This window comes from Cydia fagiglandana, chromosome 10 (genome assembly GCF_963556715.1).
Source record: "Cydia fagiglandana chromosome 10, ilCydFagi1.1, whole genome shotgun sequence".
Taxonomy (NCBI): Eukaryota; Metazoa; Arthropoda; class Insecta; order Lepidoptera; family Tortricidae; genus Cydia; species Cydia fagiglandana.
In genome coordinates, this window is record NC_085941.1 from 16158690 (window position 1) to 16180285 (window position 21596).

Consider the following 21596-nt stretch of genomic DNA (forward strand, 5'->3'; position numbering starts at 1 on the left):
TATCTGGGCATTATTCTCTCTACCGCGCGACGAATGGCACCGCCAGCCGCGTCACGACATCGCTCAGCAAGCGCCTTACTTGGTGTTTCTCTTCATACATCGCCCACAACTGCTAAACACCTGCAGCAAACTTACCAACAGATACTTCACTCTACAAAGTTAACGCAAAGACTCGCAGTTATCATTACGAAGCATTTAGTCTTATGATTGAATAAATTAAATAATGTTAATGTAATTAAAAATGAGGCATTATCTCCATCAAAGCAAGATTTCATTTCTTATGAAGTAAGATAAGTACGTTTTGCTTTAAAAATAGTACATTGTGAAACATGGGGCGTAAGTTGAATATTGTAAACGAAAGTAAGTTAAATCGCGACGGCTTGCCGGAGCGATTTATAGACTCGAATTTGCAATATTACGCCCCGAGTTACACACAATGTTTTTCATCACACTTGCGATACAAAAATTAAGTATAAAGACAAAAACCTGTTAATTCTGGCACTAGAAGCTTCATAACTCCCTAAAGAGAACGCTTTTTCTATAACTCCCGCTAAACCTGTGTGCAATTCCATATTTACTGAGCGAGTCAAGCGAGTGTGATGAAAATGTTTTATGTACCTTTTGGGGCACTAATTGTTACATTTTATTTCATATCAATGTAAAATCGACTTTAGCCTTGTGCCTACATTTGTCCTACCCAAAGGACATAGAACACCTCTATATGTATGCGACATATAGTTTAACTTTAAAAATACGAGTAGGTAGGAGGTTAAAGCATTCTAGAAATTATTAATAAATGCAACGCCAACGGTCTAGGGAACGACTAGACTAGCTGTTAAGTTCTGTGACTCACAGACAGTGCTCCGGTAATGTGAAACACGCTGTAAAACTGTTCTGCGGCCTTTTAATATCCTTCGCTTCGTTCGTCGATACGATTCGTTTCTACCGTTTGAAAATATAGACGATTATACAGTAATATTCGAAAGTTAGTGCCTAGCTCTGCAGATGTAAGTATAATATTACCAAGTTCAAAATAAAAAGTTCTCAAAAGTGTAAATCAAAGTTGATAAAAGTTATTTCATGTACAGCCACCTGCAATAATATTAATTACCTATGTTACTCTTTGAAGGCCGCATAGGCCGCAAAATATCTATGCTGATAACTTAAAGAAGTGAAAGAACTTAGAATGAAACATTTACCTGTTTTTCGACAATAAGTAAAATTGTTAGCTTCGTTCGCCGTATGGCATTATCAATGTAAGTCTTATTTGATAACGGTTACAAGGACTGAACTGAACTGTTCGCTTCATAAATCGACTTAGTTTTGAACTATTCCAATCGATTCAGCTTTTAAACGTGTAGCAATTACTGAAATCGTTTCTAATGATGGTTAAGAGTTGCTTGAAATAGCGCACTGAATACCAAGTTACAATGCAGCCACAATGGAAATCGATTTAGTTCTGCGAACAATTAGAATATGCAACGAGGGATTATCCTATATTCCTTAAAGAATTATTTCTTTGAAAAACAAATTATATTGAGTGAGTCAAATACAACTATAAGTTACGGCAAATATATATGTAACAATTATGAATCTGACACAAACCGAATTCCACGCGGGCGGAGCCGCGGGCACAGCTAGTAACAAATAAAGTGATAATAAAACAACATTAAAATTAAAACTAAAATTTAACAGAACTTATAAATAAAAAATGCTCCCCAGGTCGCCTTCGTTTGTTATGGTGCCCAGGAGGCTGGCAGCGTTTCCTTTTTGGATGGCCAGGCTTATTCTCTGGCCGAGGTAGCTGCCAGCCCTCTGGTCACCTGTGGTGTCGATGAGACGCTGGGACATTTCCTTAAATAAGGCTTTTGCGCTAGGCCCCCACGGTCCCAGAGTCTCTACGCCAAATGGCGCAAATATGTATCCCTCACCGAGGACAGCATATTTGCGCCGCTTGTTCTGTTCTGCGGTTGTAGCCGCAGCTCCCGCCCTGACGGAGGTCGCCTGTAGGTGGGACGGCGCCAGCGTGTCAACGCAGGTGGCGTCCCACACAAGCGTCCTCCCCAGCCTCCACGGAATAAGTGTCATTCCGTCGGGCCGCTTGCCGTCGTCACGTGCGATACCGTTCGGCTCAAGTATGGCCGGCACGCTAACGGAAGCAAGCGCCCTCCAGATGACATCATTCAGGGAGGCATGGCGAGAGATGCGGCCCGCGCTTCTCTGGCAGGATAAGCGCGGGCCGCATAATACAACTTAATTTCCACTTAAGAAGTCAGGCAAGGGAATTAATAAGACGGGCAAAAAGATTCAAAATATTATCAATATATTTTGACACAGAAACTAGAGACAACACATTTAGGGAGTGCTCCCGGTACTGGTTTTCTAGACAAATACGGTACCGAAACCGGGAATTCCCGGTTCTCGCCATACAAACTCAGTACCGGGAGCATTCCCTAAACACATTCTTAACATTAAAATCTTTATCAAACTGCACAACGGGACTTAATCGCGTATTTAAGTTTTAAGATTTACCTCCGACGTTTCGAGGACGGCGTTGTCCCCGTGGTCTCGTGGTCACATGGAATCCAGTCATTAGTAAATGTAAGCGGAAACGAATATCGACAGTCGATAAATCGAATATCGTTAGTGTTGTGTGTCGACAGAGTGACATCCCTAGTGCGCAAAACGTTCAAACTGATAAACAAGACCAAGTGCGGGTAGTTCGAAAAACTCGCGCGGCTAGAAGATGTTGATGTCAACTTGAGCCAGTCTTCTCCGAGACCACGGGGACAACGCCGTCCTCGAAACGTCGGAGGTAAATCTTAAAACTTAAATACGCGATTAAGTCCCGTTGTGCAGTTTGATAATGTTTAATAATCGTGAAAGTTTAAATCAGTATTAAAATCTTTTTCCACATAATAACGTGGTTACGCATAGGTAAAAATTATTAAATGAACTAAGCAGGCCCATATGCGCAATATATGTTATACGATATTCTGACTTTAACTTAAATAATCTGATGACGATTTTCCGAAGATTGCCGTCGGAGCTCGACTGCATAGAGTTCTGAAGTCAAAGATGAAATTGGAAAATAAACAGTCACTGTATATTTCCTTGTTTTTAAACAGACAGCATTCAGCTTACACCGATCACTTAAAAATCCACCAACAAAATGATCCGCGTCATAATCTTCCCAACAACGACATCGCGCCATAATTCTGATCCGGCCCTTTAAATAATTCCTGTGGCTTCAAAGACGGCTTACGGTAAAAAGAAGAGTCAACCGAGCGTCCTGGATCATCCACGTCTGAATAATTTACACCTAAAGACGCTTGAAATACGGTCTCACCTTAGCAAATATAAAGTTAAATTCATAATCCACCCTTGTCGCTTATCGCGTCCGCTTAAGATCGCGAATCGCTCGCTAGCGCTGTCAATTTTAATTTTGTTTTTTATGCTGGCTGTCACAGGCCAGCTTCTTGCCGCGTTCGATGTCAGTTTTTGTTGCCTCCGTGTGCCGTTTCATTTTAAACGCTTTTAATGCATGTCTTATTAGCTTGCGGGTGTTCCAGAGTAAAAGAAAATGAGTTTTATTTTGTATTTAAAACAAGACGTTTGAGATAAAGAGGAATCTGCTTGAATTCGAGTCTGCTGCTCACTCGACAACCATGACAAGCTTAGTGTTCAAAGTTGTCAGCCTGAGTATAAAAAGGTGCTCATAAAATGTTGTGAAAACAAGATTTTTATTAAACAACCTACTTTAGCCATCTGACAGCACAGTAAAAGAAATGCCTTAAGTAAAGTAGTTGTGGCACATCTATAAATTACTTAGTTTATTATATTATTGAATAGTTTATTTTCAAAAACATGTCGTATAATTCTTAGTCGAGGTTTATTTGTAACGTATGGTACACACGTGATTACACATTTAATGAAAGAAATTGACAGATAGAGCGCCCACGCAAAGGCAGTAATGTCGCAACAGTAATGCTGTTGCAGTTGCCAACTAAACGTCACCTTAACACTTTCAGTGCCAAGAGCCCCAATTCCAACACAAATTGAACCCGATTATCAGGTGCTAGGCACTGAAAGTGTTAAGGAGTTTTTTACTGAAATTTTGATCGCAGTGTAAATAGTATTAGGTATGTAGGTATACAGATGTTCAAGTTGCGGAAAATTTAAAAAGTTCTCGGATAGGTATTTCATGAATGGTTAAAAAAAAAACTAAATGCAAATTTTGACACGGAAAGTTTAATTTCTTATACTTAATCGATATAAGGCACATCAGTAGATATGTATATCCATCGATACTAGCTTAATTTGAACCTATGGTTAATTTCTATTCTTTCATTTAACCCATCATAAGGTGCAATAGGTCCTTAAATATTGTAAGTATACCTAAACTAGAAACATTGTAAGACTCACCTAATGAAGCCTACGTTGCAAATGTAAAAAAAAAAACATTGTTCAAACTAAAACTTAATTTTACTTCTGTTTACAAATCTTTGAAGTATGAAGTTAAAGTTACGAAGTTAGTAATAAAGCTATGAATATTTTCTACCTGCATTAGCATATGTCTAATGCGCCTCGTAAGTGGTCTGCAGGCATTATTAGAACAACACATCATTGGAACGTAATTTCAGTACGTATAATAAGCCATTTATATGCAAATTAAACTTTACAAAGATAGCAGAAAGGGCTTTTAGACAAAGGCTTGTGTGACGGACATGAAAAAAATATTATACGTACTATTTTTAAATATCTAAGTCAGAAAAAAATTGCAGCTTTCTATTAGCAAACGAAAAACAGTAAAACTATTTTAATCCGTTAAAAGTAACTTTAGTATATAACTACCGTGGTACCTAATGAAAGACGAAAAATAATATATTAAAGTTCAAAAACGACAAGAATTATAGGTATAAAATTTGTATTTTTTTTATATTGCTCTTTTTTATGTCACATTATTATTAAATGAAAAATACGAATAGATAAGTGGAACAAAAAGCTCTCATTTCATGAAACTTTATTGACACTTTTTACACTTAATTTTTTCCCCAAATAATCGCCCCCAGATTCCTATTCTTAAACTAATCAGGCGAGAAAAGTATCAATGCTTAACAAACAAGCCAGCAAGTTTTAACATGTCATCAATCATTGGCGGGATTGATGGATGGTGGCGGACAGTAATGAAATTTTACGCCCGCATCTCCGATGCCGCAATGAGCTGTTTAACCGCGCTGATGAGGTTAGTTTTTTGCTGGGATTTCAATTTGTGTTTTAGATGGTGCATAGTGATTTAGCGGTTTTACATATGCCGGCTTTAAATAGGCTTGACACGAGACGATACGGTTTTCATCATTCTGGTCATCATTTAGCTTTTAATGGAATGGCCACACCAATGGAAAATAAAAACTAAAAACTTGCGATAGGCGATCAAGTGATATGTAGCTAACACAAATGTTACATTTATTGTAGCAGTATTTTCGTGATAAGCAGTGTGTAATTTCGTATTATTCGTTCAAAAAAGTGTTATTTTTAGGCATCGTAACAGCACGTAACAATACATAATTTGTGACATTGCCCCTCAGCCCAATTGTCTTTATGAAAATATTTTATTTTACTTTCCCTTCATTAAAAAAGGTATATAGGTACGATAAGCTTCTCTTAATCTTCTTCCTATCTTTATCTTCATTTAGGGTCGGCTTATCTCGGCCTTAGGCAATAGGATCGCCTAGCCCGTTCTGGGTCTATACTATAAGCAATAAAAAAAACTGTTTTTTCTCTCTGTATTAGATACTACACAGAACTATATTTAAACAATTCAACCAACCCGATTTAACGCCCTAAATTATAACCCCGTTTGCAAAACTTTCCTTCATGATTTAGCGTCCGTACCTATAGAGTTTATCATTGACTTAAAGTCTTTGCACACGCTATTTACGTGAATCTAGACTTTAGGTTATAAAACTTTCAGGCTGACTAAACTTAACCCTAATAAAATGAATTATGCTACGGGAAAGTTTAATATTGAATTGTTTTACATTAGCCGGACGAAAATTAAAGGAGTGAATGAGTACATAATGTGTATAAGGTAAATTATATACCCTTGTATTTATATGACTTAGTTTATTTCTTAATTGACCTGGGTAAAACATACCTTCTCTGCCTCTTTAATAAGTAGCTATTTACTTTAGTCCTAATAACAACATTATTGTGAAATATGAACTATTCAGTTACTAAATAAGTTTATATAAATTATCGTTGTTATTATTTAAGTACCTTATACTTAAATAAGACGAAATTATTCTTGAAGATTTTTGACACATATATATTTCAAGAGAGACAACGATATGCAAAGTAGGGTGACCAAGTTGTGTGTAATAATTAGATAATTATTAGAGCTAGAAAAAACCTTAAATAATTATGACAACATTGGTACACATGTACCTATGTACCTACTTATGTAGGTACTTAAATACAGCTATACATCAAATGAATAAAACCCTTTGACCGGATAAGGATTGAAACACACGGCAACGGTAGTGCGTGGCTATACAGTTTTGTCAACAATAACTCTTTAGTTACATAACAACCTTTATGAATTACTACGCAGAGGTTAAAATGGCTTGTAAAGTTAGTGGAGGGAGTACGTAATGCATGAATGCATAATGTTTTGCTGCCCGGTTAGCAAGGTTGTCAATTTAATCGCTTACCGAGAACGCGTGAATGCCAAAAGCCACGAAAAAAAAAACGCTGGGAGATTTCGCTTTTGCAGAATTTTAGGGCCGTACATCTCCAAAAATCAAAATAAGTACATGGCGACTGTACACGCCATCGGATATTTCAGAGCGGCCAAGTAGTAGAAATATATCTGGACATGCACTTCAACATTATGATAATATGTAGTTTATATTTATGGACATCATGGCCGCTTGGAAAAGGAGTTTTTTTTGTTATTAAAAGATGTAGGTGTACTCGTATGGTAATACTAAACGCAGTGGTGTACGTAGAACGTAAATTTTTCCTTATTCTGAATTGACTCCAGCGCTGAACGTGATAATCGGCACGATTCGGGAAATGAATTAGAGATGCACTAGATATGATATAGTAAAGATATGTGACGTTCTACGGCGAAAGGTACCATTACCTCGACTGAAATATTGGAGCGGCGTTAATAATAAGCGTAAGCGCCAGCTGCCATAAGGTACCTTTTGCCGTGGAACGTCACATATCTTTACTATTTCATATCTAGTGAATGTCTAACGGCGCGATATCTTAAAGTTCGAATCGCGCCGAATATCGCTGCAAATTGCTGTCGTATTAGCGACCTTCATAATGAAAGTTGTTTAGACTAAATTGATTTAGAACCCTGGATGCAAAAAGAGGTTAGGTTACACTGGCGCCAAGAACTCGAGTCGCGCTCTCGATGGGAATGTAAGTTCCCGGCTGGAATATTTAATCTATGCCCTGTTGGTTTCTGATTTATCCATGTCTATGATTATGAGGTGCGTTGCGTTCTGAATTGTTTACATGGTTGATGCCTTGGTAATATGCATTATGGGATATGGACGTAGACTCTAGGTAATATGAAAATATAATAATTTAAGTAGTAAAACCGCCTAAAAATCAGTGATCGCCAATATTATTAATTTTAACTTAGCGACAGAGAATGTTATGTCTAATTATTAGGTATCTAATATTGATAAATGCGTCTGGAGAATGGGTTTTTTCTTTTTGATGTAGGTAATATTCAAGTTCCATTTAATTATTAACTATACTATTCAGTTATAATTGTTCAGTCACTCTTCGTGATGGTTATGCCATTTAGGGTTCTAGCTAAATTGGAAATTCCATAGCGTAAATATTGAACAACCAACTTAGCTAGGACTCTAAATGGCTCAACAATCGCGGAGCGTGATGATACAGGTACCCCAGCAAACATTTTTGGTCGATATTCCGAAAAAGGCACCTATTTTAGGTCGCACAATTTAGGAGACCAAAATGAGGCACGTCGAATCGACGTCGTGGGCACGTCGAGTCGACATAAATGGGGAAAAAACGCACGTGCCGGCGACGTATTTATTGACGGCAAATTAGTGATTACAACCTAATGGTCAACACTAGGTCATGTTTCCGACATGGATTCGACGTCGCCACGACGTGCCGCGTAGTTAAAATGTACTAATTTGGTAATCCTTACCACCTTTAGACGTGATGGCGACATATTTTTATCCATATAATTACTCTGCGAGGCAATATTTAGATGAGACGCGATGAAGAGAAAAAGAGACAAACATTACGCTTATATATTCTTTTCACTGTCTAACAAGAAAACAACTTTAAGTTGTGCAATGATAATGGCGGCCACTAAGTCATGTAAAATAATTTAGGCCGATTACGCTGATGAAGAACGATGAAATCTAGTGCACAGAAAATTTTTTCGTGCAGTATGTTAGGTTTACATACAAAACTATCGATGGGCTTTTGAAATATTTAAGTTTTCAACATTTTATAAAATCAAAATGCATATATTTGCTTGTAATTGAGTGTTGTAATTGAATATTTGTGTGTGTGAGTGTATTGACTTGATCAAAAATATTGTTTTATTTTGAATATTAGCACAATGAAGTACCGTGCGATGGCACCATTTAAGATATAACAACTTAAATTATGCATTTTCATATTTAGCATCTCGTTATAATGAAAGAAAATGGCGGCACAACCTTATAGTATTGATAGTACTTTACAAGTGATTTTAACTATATGGTCGCAATTTGGTATCTTTTTTAAGTAACATTTACCTAAAATTAGTAGCTAAATCGACATAAAATCGACGACCTAAAGGTCTCCGTATAAGAAATAATTACGTCGCAAATACACCTAAAATGTCTTATTAGTACATTTGACCTATTGGTCAGACTTTGCAGTTAATTTTACCTAATATTTCGATTTATTTTCAACCATTAAGTCCCTGACTTCATGGTACCCGTATAAGAAATAATTACGTCGCATATACACCTAAAATGCCTTATTAGTACATTTGACCTATTGGTCAGGGTTCGAAGTTAATTTTACCTAATATTTCGACAGATTTTCAACCATTAAGTCCCTGACTTCATGGTCTCCGTATAAGAAATAATTACGTCGCATATACAACTAAATGACCTTATTAGTATATTTGACCTATTGGTCAGGCTACGAAGTTAATTTTACCTAGTAATTCGACTTATTTTCAACCATTAAGTCCGTGACTTCATAGTCCCCGTATAAGTAATAATTACGTCGCAAATACACCTAAAATACCTTATTAGTAGATTTGACCTATTGGTCAGGGTTTATGGTTAATTTTACCTAATATTTCGCCTTATTTTCAACCCCTAAGTCCCTGACTTCATGGTGTATTTATGAAGTGAAATTTACGTTTTATTATTCCTATATTTTAACTTGGAAGTAAAAGTGTACAATACGTAATATAATTGGTGACTTAGGACGTAATTTTCACTTAAATTGGTAAAATCTTCTACGAGCCTAGGAAAAAATACTTAAAATGTTTGCTGGGACATTAGGTAGTACCTGGTACATACTTATATATTGGTATTATATTTCATATTATTTATTCCTCAACCTCAACCTCAACCTCAGTGAAAGGGCCATCGAGTATCTGAAGAGTGCAAACCTCAATATCTAGATTAATAATTTAAATTGAATCCAGTAACTAGTTATAATGCCATACGATAAATAATATTTCATATAGTAAAAGTACAAAAAAATATTCATATTCCACTGGTGTACCTACCATACTACCACGAATTTCGTTTACACACACGGCCCGATTCCAACTTTAAGATACGTCAGTTAATAGATCTAGAAAAGATATGGATTAGATATGTCAGTGTCAAACAAGTGTCAAAATTGACGTTTCTTCAAACAAATACGTCACTTTTGACACTTGTTTGACACTGACATATCTAATCCATATCGTTTCAATATCTAGTATTTGACGTATCTCATTGTTCGTATACGGTTGACAGTGTAAACAAAATGCCAAAGAGCAGCTCAAACAACAATAAAAGATGAGCATGAGAGTCAAGCGTGAAACGCGGATAGCCCTTGGGTCAAGAGGGGAGGTACGGCTGCAGCGCGGTGATATACGTTCCCTTACACTCAAATGGCGTAACCGCCATCAACCGGAGTGGCGCTTACGTCGTTTAGGTCTACGGATACCGATATCCACTCAAGCGCACTTGGGGTAAAAACGTACTAGTTTCTGCGTCATTTCTAATCTAACCTTTGCGAGGTTCGGTAAATGCTAACGTGTAAAAATATGATACAAATCTGAGTTTGTGAGTCAACTCTTTGAGCAGATAACTGCAATAATTGAAATACAACATGATTATTGCTGAATGATAAGTCTAATGAGAATTATAATTGCTAAAGAATAAATGCATTAAGTACAATGAAAATTTTCATCCTTTGAAATCAGGTATAATATTTTGGGTACTTAAAAAAATGTAACATCGTCTTGACCCAGATACGATACGTTAAATATTATAACTAGCCCTTATAATTAATAATCAAACGAACTTACCTGTGAAGTTTGATTACAATTATACGAGTATCCAAATCCAAGACAACAAATATAATTTACAAGCAGCAGTACATGGAATCATGCCGTCCTTGTCACACATTTTAGAGATATAATATTTAAAAAACAATTTCGCGCTGTTCCCCTACCTCACTACGCCATCGTCCCTCGCCATCCCACTCTAACCCCGCTCCTCAGATACCCGTCATTATTCCAGAGTGGATCTTTTTTGTGTTATGAACAGAGACTATTTTATTTTAATTTTCGGGGTTGGGGGGCGGGAATTTGTTGTCTTGGATTTGGATACTCGTATAATTGTAATCAAACTTCACAGGTAAGTTCGTTTGATTATTAATTATACTTCCTATCCAAATCCAAGACAACAAATATAATTTACAAGCAGATGTTCAGAGCCTTGTATCTAAATACAGGTGCGAAAATAAAATGAAATATCTATATGAAATCAGTAAGTTACGTATACCGTTACTGATATGACTGATTTCAGCTGAAGAGATTTACCTGCAAATGTAATTTTATATAAGTATAGCATTGTATATTATAATGATAAGCGTCATTGATTAACGGGTAAAATTAGGTACCTTTTATAATCCTTTTTGGTGAAAGAAAAAAATAATCATAAATAAATTAAACTTTCTTAGTTTTTATTGTAATACTATAACTATAACTTTAAAAAACAACTACTTAAAATTATGGTTATAACTGTTGTATAATGTTATTTTGCCTTTGCTTATGTAGACCATTGAAAGGTGTGTTCAATCTTTAGTTATAGCTCTGAACCAATTTTTATAGCACTTTATACCCATTATATTATTCGAATTTCAATTTAAATTTAACTAAGATATACATTGTTTTAATTTTCAAGATTATAATTACTACAACGGTTTAGGTTGTTTTCTGCCAGACACTATACATAATAAATAAGCTGTTTTTTATTATTTAGATTTTACCAACCACTCACTGGATGTAATTATTTTTTGCGTTATGATTAATCTATGAATGTATGTCTTTTTAAGTATTGACAAGTAGAATAAAATATAACTTTATGACAGTTTGCAATGAAGATCCAATACAACAATAAATACCCTCTTCTATACAAAGCCTGTGGGTAAAGGAGATTTTTCTTCATTGTAAGGTTGTCATAGAAATCAAGTTTCTATACATTTAGACTAAGTCCGGACAATGACTAGTAGAAAAGCCTGTAGGTGCTGTTTTGAAACTTGTAATTTTTCAAATTTTCAACTATAATTCAGCTTCAAATTATAGATTTATATAGTTGGTCAAACCAATTTGTCAGTCAGTAACAGGAAAACTATACTCATCCTTTCCTTTTGGGTGCTAGTACTGGTGTAAGACAAAGATAGTACGATTCTCTCTGTCTTTGATTGAAATGAGACAGTCACATTCTCAAACGATATGTAAATAGCTAAATAATGTATATAGATAGACTACCTTTATTAATAAATAACTCGTCTTTCTTTACGTATCTGACCTTTGGTAGATTGTAGTGTAGGTAGTTAGGTCTTAAATTATGATATATTTGTGTATAAGGCATTTACTTGAAATTTATCATTCAAGGAGTAACTTATAGTAACCTTTTTTAAAAATAACAATTATACTGTGCAGCGTGCACAGTGTAACTAGACGCACTAGCTGATCTAGTTAACATAAATAATGATTGACACAGCTGATCAATCGATCTATATTATTTTCATAAACTTTAAAACCTCAATTATTATATACAAATGTTAATTAAAATAAATACATGTAAGTAACTATAATATATGCATTCAGTAAATTAATTTTAAATAACAGCAAAACATTCTCACGAGAAATTCGAAACAACAAACAAAAACTTAACTGAGTCAAGTTTGTAGTGGGCCATTAATCAGAAAAACTGATTCGCTGAATCCAAAGAGAATGGAATGTGTATAGAGAATTACTGTCGGTGAATTTTGTAGTCACGAAGATTATGCTGCCATCTGTTGACGCAGTATTGAAACTAAAGATGAAAATGTATAAAAATATCAATAAAACATATATATTTACATATAGACATAAATGATTTTTATTAATTTTGGAACGCCATGTGTTTTGATCCATGTTTTTTACATTGATGTGCATTAGAATTGTTGAATATCAAGAGAGTGGCGCCATCTGTTAGAGAGTGGCTTTGTCTTGATTTCCGAGGCAAGGGGTTTCTTTTGACTTTGCTTGTCTTATGGGATTCACATCTCTTTGCTAAAACTACTCAAGATTGGAACTCGAGTTTAAAGGAAATAAATAACAAAGTTTTTATTTTGAAGTGCGCCTAACGCGTCAAATGCGTCAAACGCGTTTCGTTAATGTCTTTTATGGTTATAAATACCCCCACGCCAAGCTGGGAACGGGGGATTCTATTTTTGTCCGTCGGATTGTCACGATCTCTGGCTCGCCCGTAGACGTTAAAACAAAGGTGTTATTTTTACGGTTGAATGTTTGACATTACGTAGCTACTATGCTGCTTTTTGTCAGACTGTTCAATTGCTAGTTCAGTGTAAATACTTACGTGTGTTTTGGTGTTTTTGTGTTTTAGAGCCAGATTAGTGTCTGATTGCACGGTCAATCAACCGAAAACGCCTAACCTAGCGGTGATAAGCAGGCTTTTCCGGGAATCCAGTAGAGTGTTAGGTCCAGGTCGCGAGAGGGGCCTGGCGTCAACCTTTTTACCTACACAGGTGACGATTATACCTCTTACGTTATCTTCAAGGTCTGACAGAGGGATGTGAGGATCTCACGTGTGGATCATTAAGAGTAATCTTTACTCACTGAAATCTGTTGGTAATTGAAGAAGCGTGGTCTTGTTATATATATTTATATATTCACATTTTATATTTGGAATAGGGCGCCTTATTCGTCAGTACCCTTGGCTACGGCCTATACTACGGAGGGAGGCAAATTACACAGACTCTAGGGTTTGCAATACCTCGGTTTTGTCGGCCGAACGTTTACAGCTTAAATTAGGGTCCCTCTCACACACTTCCCCCCCCCCTGTAATACTAGAGGTTCGCTTCTAGTCTTACACATTAGAATAGGTGAAATTGGGGTAGAGTTAGGGTAGAGTCATTATTTGGGTGTTAGGGTTAATTATTATTTCTTTCTTTATTATTATTTATTCTTTCACATGTATTTTGGTTACATACAGTGTTAAAATCATTAGAGTGTTAATTGTTTTAAAATACAGAATAAATTAAAGTCTAGTTTTAGTAGCATATGGATGGGTTACTGAGGCTCGTATATTAAATATGATTTAAAGGTAATACATTTTTATATTTGGTGAGATAGGGGAACAAAGTTATTTGAGGACATACTAAATAATTTTGTTATAGGGAGCTAGTGACAGGCGAAGCAGTTCACTAGTGACAATTTGAGCTTTTCTATATTGGGTATCTAAGGGTTAAAAAGTCATGTTTATTAGACGATCGCTTCAGTATTCCATACATTTATAGTATATTCAGATAAGTTTCTTGGCGTTTCTTCTTGTCTGAAAATAGGTTCCGAAACGCAGATAAAAGTAAATATTACATAGTGTTTAGGAATACCTATTAAAAACAAAACAAAATAAAATAGGTATTATTTAGTTTAGAGACCCGACTTCATCCGAGGCGTGACAGTAGATAAAGTATGTTTGTACGTATTAATTTTTGCAACATTTACATATATATATTTTCCTTTAGCTAGCTAGATTAGCGAATGGATATAAAAGGAAAATATAATTACAAACAACAAGGGCTTACACTACTGTTCATGGTAACTGGTCACGGTAGGGCTCGGTAGAAGATAAATTCTAAAAAATATAATTTATTATTTAATTTTTTTCATATGATAGTGTTATAATATAGAAATACAGTAGAAATATTTACAATTACATAGGGTATTTTAGGGGTAGTATTTTAAATCCAAATCTAATCAGTCTGCACATAAAAGACGAAGGGTACTAAGGTTCACAACGTATTAATTTCACTAGACGATCACATGGCCAAATTTATTTATTTTTATTTATTTATAATTAATTCTGGATGAGTTTTATTAAAGTAGATTAGCTAATATTGGGTTAAGGTACATTTTTGGTGCCGTGACCAGGATTAAATATATGAATAGTTTGATACATAAAGTAGCCTTTTTGGCTACATTTCTGCTGCCGTAAGAAAACTGGAATGTGAACTGATTTGATTTGGAGTTAATTAAATATAAAATAAAATATTTCTATATACTAGTATCTAAATAAATCAAATTCTCTTCCTCTGCTTCATTGTACTGACGTAGCTTGCGTGTTAGGGACTTACATCACCTGAAACAAACATAAAAATACGTTAGTGTAAATAGACAAATAAAATTACCTAAAAATACGATGCGTTATACAAGTCCAAAAGAAAATAGGGGGCGATAGTTAAATGTTATCAATCAAATATATGCATATTTGTATATGTACGGACATGTACATATATGTATTAAAATTAAACTATTAATACAGTGTAGAAAACCAGTGAAAGTTAAGTGTTTTAAATAAGTGTTAAATTAGTGTTATTTTATAAAATTAAAAATAAGTGTTAAATAAGTGTGTTTCTTAAGTGTTTTAAATAAGTGAAAAATAGTGTTAAAACAGTGTCGTAAAGTGAATTAATTAACTAAAAATATATTAAAATGGAGAGATCTACAAGACAGCGAAAGGCCGCAACCAAGTCTAAATCTACACGTCAAAATATACAACAAACTACACCATCTATCAAGAGAAGCACTGTTGATCGAGTTAATCAAAAAGCACGAGTAGCTCGTAGAAACATAAAGAAGAAACCAGATGTTAGACGTGGATTGTTCTATCATTTGTTAAGACAGACCGAACAGAAAATGACAGCGGGGCTTAGTCAACTACGTAACGAGCTTGCAACGGCAATTAGTCCTGTACAAGTGGAAACTATAGAGACTGCGGTTACAACATCGGAGCAACCAATGGAAGATACAGAGCATGTTGAAACAGTTTCAGGCAGTGAAAAGGAGCTTTCTACTGAAGAGAAGAAGACAATCATATACAATATTAAAAACACTAATATTGAACGTCCCAAGTTTGGCAAAACTAAATCGCATCCAGTGACATTTCTAGAAGACCTAGAATTTTATCTAAAAAGGGTCGTAACTGATGGAAATGAGATAGAAGCGGTTCTCGAATGTTTAGAGGGAACAGTTCGCGATTGGGCCAGATTGTATAAAGACAGGTGGACCAGTGTAGCAGAGTTCAAAGCCGATTTTCTGAAAACCTACTGGGGGACACACGAGCAAAATGAATTACGTAGGAATATTGTTCATGGAGTTTGGGACAAAACAAAAGTAAATAGTATGCATGATTATTTTGTGCAAATGGTTGGACAAGCAAAAATGTTGACATATGTTATCTCGGAGAATCAATTAGTGACTGATATAATGAGGCACTTTCCTCGTTATATACAACAAGCGTTTGCGTCATCAAAAATTACTACTATTTTTGAAGCTGCCGAGTTTCTACGTGCGATGGACGATGTAAACAAACAAGAGCCGCGAGCAATACCATCAACGTCGGGGGCCTCGAAACCATCCAATCAGCCTATGAGAAAAAATCAGACACAATATCAACATTGGCGGAAACCAGAAGCAACAACGACTGTTATAGAGCAAGAAATTGTTATCGACGACTCGGAAAACTAATATCTGCTGATAAAAACGTCCCCGGGTCAGCTACAGAAACAGATGATAGGGTCAAAATTCTAAAAATGATGTATAAAATGAATTGGTTGCCAGGCCAATTGTTAGGAAAAAATAATAATGGGTTGCGAGCGCCAATAGAACTAGAAATAGTCAATGGTGAACAAGGAGTGGGATTAGGTTATAGTAATTTAGAAACGATACAGTTAATAGGGTTACATGACTTAATTAACGTTTTAAAATTAAAAAGCGAATTGATCGAATTTGATGTAGATGACGAATTTATCGCGTCCGTGTTTGAGGAAGAAAAAGAAATACCGGAACCAAGTTCGTTTAAGAGTGAAGTAATTATACGTATGCGAGATTTTCTTATAAGAGCTTTGCTAGATACAGGTAGCGATGTGACGGCTATGTCTGAGGAATTTTGGGAGGTTGTAAAAAATAAATATCCTGAAATACCTGTAATGCCGATCAAGCCTTTTAATATCAAATCAGCGTCGGGGCACAAAAGTAAAGACATTAAAATAACAGCATTGCTACCTATCGGTATAAATGACTTACAGATGGAAATCGGATTTGTAGTAATACCTAATCTAAGTTTTCCAGTGATATTAGGATTTGACTGGATTAAGGAAAATGTAGTATCGATTGACCTAAGAAAAGAGAAATGTGGAGTCAATATCGAATATAAAGGTGAAACCACTTGGATACCATTTCATGATCGATATAATGGATGGCAAGAGCAATGCAGCATAGAGTCGTCAAACCAACCTCAAACGCAAGTGACATGTAAGGTCGGAATAACATTAGTAGAAAGTGAGAAAAAAGCTTTACATTCGGTATTGACAAAACATAAAACATTATTTGACTCAAAATTAGGCAGGGCTAATTGTTATCAACATGTGATAAAAATGGAATCACATGCACCTGTAGTAAAGAGAACGTACCCCGTGCCATATGCGTATCGCGAGAAAATAGAATTAAAATTACGCGAATTAGAAGAACAGGGAATTATTAGTCGTTCACAAACTGAATATTGTAGTCCGTTAACATTTACATTAAAGAAAGACGGAACAATAAGAGTCTTATTAGATGCGCGTGAAATCAATAAGAATATGATTTCTGAAACCGAAAAACCAACTTTACAATTGGACGTATTAAACTCATTTCACGGAGCGAAATTTATAAGCGTAATTGATTTGAATAATGCGTACTTTCAAATACCACTATCGGAAGAAAGTAAAAAATATACAGGTTTCAGTTTCAATGGGAAATCTTACGTGTATAACGTGTTGCCGCAAGGACTCAAAACATCTGTGGGAAGTTTTAGTCGTGCTATGGATTGCATACTTGGTCATGACGTTCGCGAATTTTGTGTCAATTACTTGGACGATTTAGCCATAATTACTACCGGTACCTTGCAACAACATTTAGAACACTTAGACATAGTGTTGGGAAAGTTAGAAAAAGCGGGCCTAACTTGCAATTTAGAAAAATGCAAATTTCTATGTAAAGAGGTGCACATGCTAGGATATATAGTATCAGTAGATGGAATAAAGACTGATCCGGATAAAATTAAAGCGATTCAGGAATTTCCAGCTCCAAGAAAAATTAAACAATTAAGAGCTTTCTTGGGTTTGTGTAACTTTTATAGAAGATTTATCCCTAATTATAGCGAAAATGTACAATCATTGTGTCATTTATTGAAAAAAGGAGTGACGTGGCAGTGGGGCGTCGATGAACAAAAAGCTTTTGAGACAATAAAAAGGACTTTCGTAGATGTTATTCAATTGCAACATCCTGATTTTAGCAAACCTTATTATTTGCAAACAGATTCCTCAGGTATCGGCTTATCAGGCGTACTTTATCAACTTGATGATAATGGGCAAATGAGAGTTCTCGGGTTTCATAGTAAATCTCTAAGAGGGGCTCAGTTAAATTATTCGACGACTGAAAAAGAATTTTATGCCGTTATTAATTGTTTAGAAAAGTTCGAAACTTATTTGAGAGGTACAAAGGTTATTATTCAAACGGATCATAAGGCTTTATTGTTTGTCAAAAACTGGAAATTATATAATGCGCGAGTAATACGTTGGATCAATTACTTAGAGCAGTTTCAATATGAAATTGAACATATAAAAGGTAAAGATAATATAGGTACGGATGTGCTATCTAGGTACCCACCTCAAACTGATCTTTTGCAGGAAGATAAAGTACGGCTGCCTGAGATTCTTTATACTGAAACAGAAATAAATAAAGAATTGATAAGTAAATTAAAACAGGTTAAAGAATTACAAAAACAAGATCCCGAAATTGACGAAATAATTCAAGGCCTAGAAAATGGTGATAGTAGTAATAAAATCGGTCGAATAATTCAAAGATGCTCGTTACAGGATGGTGTATTGTACTTCACTCCCGATAATAGTTCGAATAAAGTTCTATTTTTGCCAAGAATGTTAGTATCGGATATTATAAAACAAATACACTTAGAAATGGGTCATCAAGGGGCTTACAAGGTCATAAAATACATAAAAGACAGATTTTATTGGAGGGGTATTACGCAAGATGTTAAAAAACTAATAAGAACTTGTCATACTTGTCAAATGGTGAAAAATGATAATATCAAACACGTAGGACCGTGCAAGTCAATAGTGAGCAATGATATCGGAGATTTAGTCATGGCAGATCTTTATGGGCCTTTACCATCAGGACAGTTCGGAATGAGTTACATTTTGGTAGTTCAAGATTCATTTAGTAAATTCATCAAACTATTTGCATTACGGAAGGCTACAGCGTTATCTGTGGTAGTTAGTATGAAAAAATTCTTTAAAATCATTCAACCAAAGGCAATTTTAACAGATAATGGCTCGCAGTTTATTAGTGATCAATGGAGGCGTTTTATGAAAGAAAGGGGGGTCAAAACTATATATACAACAGTTAGAAATCCTCGTCCAAATACGACAGAACGCGTGAATAGACAACTTGGAGTATTATTCAGGACTTACTGTGAAAAACGACATCAAAGTTGGGTGAAAATATTACCAAAGATAGAAACTCTATATAATAATACGTTTCATGATAGTACAGGGTTCAGTCCATGTGAAATAATGTATGGTCAGCCTACGCAATTAACATTTGACAAGGAAATTATTAGTCATATGAAGAAAAACATAGCGGACATTAGGCAAAAGGTTAGAGAAAATTTAAAGAAAGCAGCTGAGATAAGGCAGGCAAAGTTTAATCAAAATTATAGACTGATTCAGTTTCAAATAGGGGATTGGGTTAAAATAAAAAAATTAAATAAATCAAATGCTCAGCAAAAGATATCAAAAAAGTTCGAAGCAATTTATGAGGGACCTTATGTAATTGCAGCAATTCCCTATCCAAACGTATATATTTTAGTAGATCCATATACAAATATATACCGAGGTAAATACAATACAATACATTTGTCAAGATATTATAAAGGCGAATTTAGTAAAAATAGCTGATCCGGCAAACGTTGATTTAAATGTAATGTTTGACTGATATTTGTTAAAGACTGTATTTTTATTATTATGTATTAGATAAATGAATTGTTATGTTTCATGTTGATAAAAAGGTTTGTCTAGAAAATAACTGTTAAAAAAAAATAGGTTAGATATTATAAGGATAGGTGTATTAGACATTGAATAATATTTTTAAATTTTTATAACATTGAGATTAATGATGTGTTTAGATGTACTTACCAAGTTTAGAGTAGTAGCATAGAGGTTTTATTATGATGAGTCGAGTGCGAAGGTGTTGAATGTTGTATTGTAGCTGAAATCATTAAGAATTTTATTTTATTAAATGTAAAAAAAATATACATAATTATTATTGTTATAAAGGTTATAATAGTAAAAAAAAAATGTCAAATTAGAATAAGTAATTTTTTGGACTAAGTAATATTGTTATAGAGATTTTTAGTAGATGTTATAAAAAAAGTGTCGAATTAGAATAAAGATTTTTTAGAATTAAAGAAAAAAATAATGTAAAAAAAAAAGTAGGTAGGTTAGAATAGGGTCTTCAGTCCACATCCGGCATAACAGTAGTCCGTATGTGTGAAAGTAACACTATTCACATATACAAGTCGTTTCATGCATATACAATTAGACTAGGTAACTAACTTTGGTTTTGATTTTGTAATAACTTTGATTTTGTGTAATGGTAATTATCATTTATAAAAAAAAAATATATTAAATTACAGTAACCTTTTAAGCATGTATTCTAAAGGGTTGGACTACCTTATGTTACCCGAAGGCACAAATAGCGGTAGTGGATTTTCTTTAAAAAATATATATATATTATTATAAAAATTAAATAATTAGTTAAATATATAAACAAAATATTTTTAAAATAAAAGTGAGATAAACAGTAAATATTTTGAATTCATTAGTTATTCTGAAAAAAAAAAGTATTAATTAAAAATAGTATCATTATTGGTATGTTAATAACAAGTAAGCATTTTTATTACCTTAAAATAAAAAGAAGGGACAGCATTCAGCGACACTCGGTCTCTTGTCATGTGGAACATCTGAAAAATGGGAAGTATTCAGTTTAGACAGAGAACATAGATGTTTTGTAATTATTTTGGCAGACATAAATTTCAGTGGATGAAAATTATCAATAATTATTAATTAGACATACATATGTAATACTTAAAAAAAAAAGTAGTTGGAAAAAAAAAATCATTTGAAAAATAATTGGAGTAAATGTTTCATTATTGTGATATACATAGTTCATTAAAATTGTTTTATTTAAATAAAAAAAATTAGGTTATGAAAAACATACTTACTTAGAAAATGATGTCTCATAATTAGGAAGACTAATTACATATAATCATCTTACACGAACGCCTAATGTATCCTGAAATCAGATTAAGTAAAAACTTAAAAATCTGAAATTCAAAACAAAAGTTCTAAAAATAGCTGAAATACATCGTGAGACGCATTCAGCCACTTATAAAAGATCGGGGAAAAAAAAACGATAGCAGGTACTCCTTTAGTGTGTGTGACGACGCTTTCATGTCGTGTTAGTGTAAACAAAGATTTAAAACGAGAAAAATAATATGGTGTAAATCAATGAGTTGGATTTACTAATAATATATATACGTTATGAATAAATAAAATGACACTAAAATAGTATAACAGATTAAATGTTAAGTATAAATTAGCACTACGTAATACATACTATATACTGAAAGTTCTGATCGTGTGATACCAAATTGATATTCCTAGAAAAACATTGTAGTTTATAT

The 21596-nt window shown here is 34.3% G+C and overlaps 1 long non-coding RNA gene across 2 annotated transcripts; it reads right to left on the reverse strand.

Annotated features, from left to right (window-relative positions):
• Positions 1–14761: 14761 nt before the first annotated feature.
• LOC134668251 (uncharacterized) lies at positions 14762–21217 on the reverse strand. Of its 2 annotated transcripts, XR_010098755.1 has the most exons (6): positions 21135–21217; positions 20814–20873; positions 20047–20119; positions 18503–18556; positions 18134–18268; positions 14762–14933 (listed from the first exon to the last, which is right to left on the reverse strand). It is a non-coding gene; the product is annotated as an uncharacterized LOC134668251 (long non-coding RNA). The 2 variants fall into 2 exon arrangements; XR_010098754.1 differs by lacking the exon at positions 18134–18268.
• Between the last annotated feature and the right edge of the window lie 379 nt (positions 21218–21596).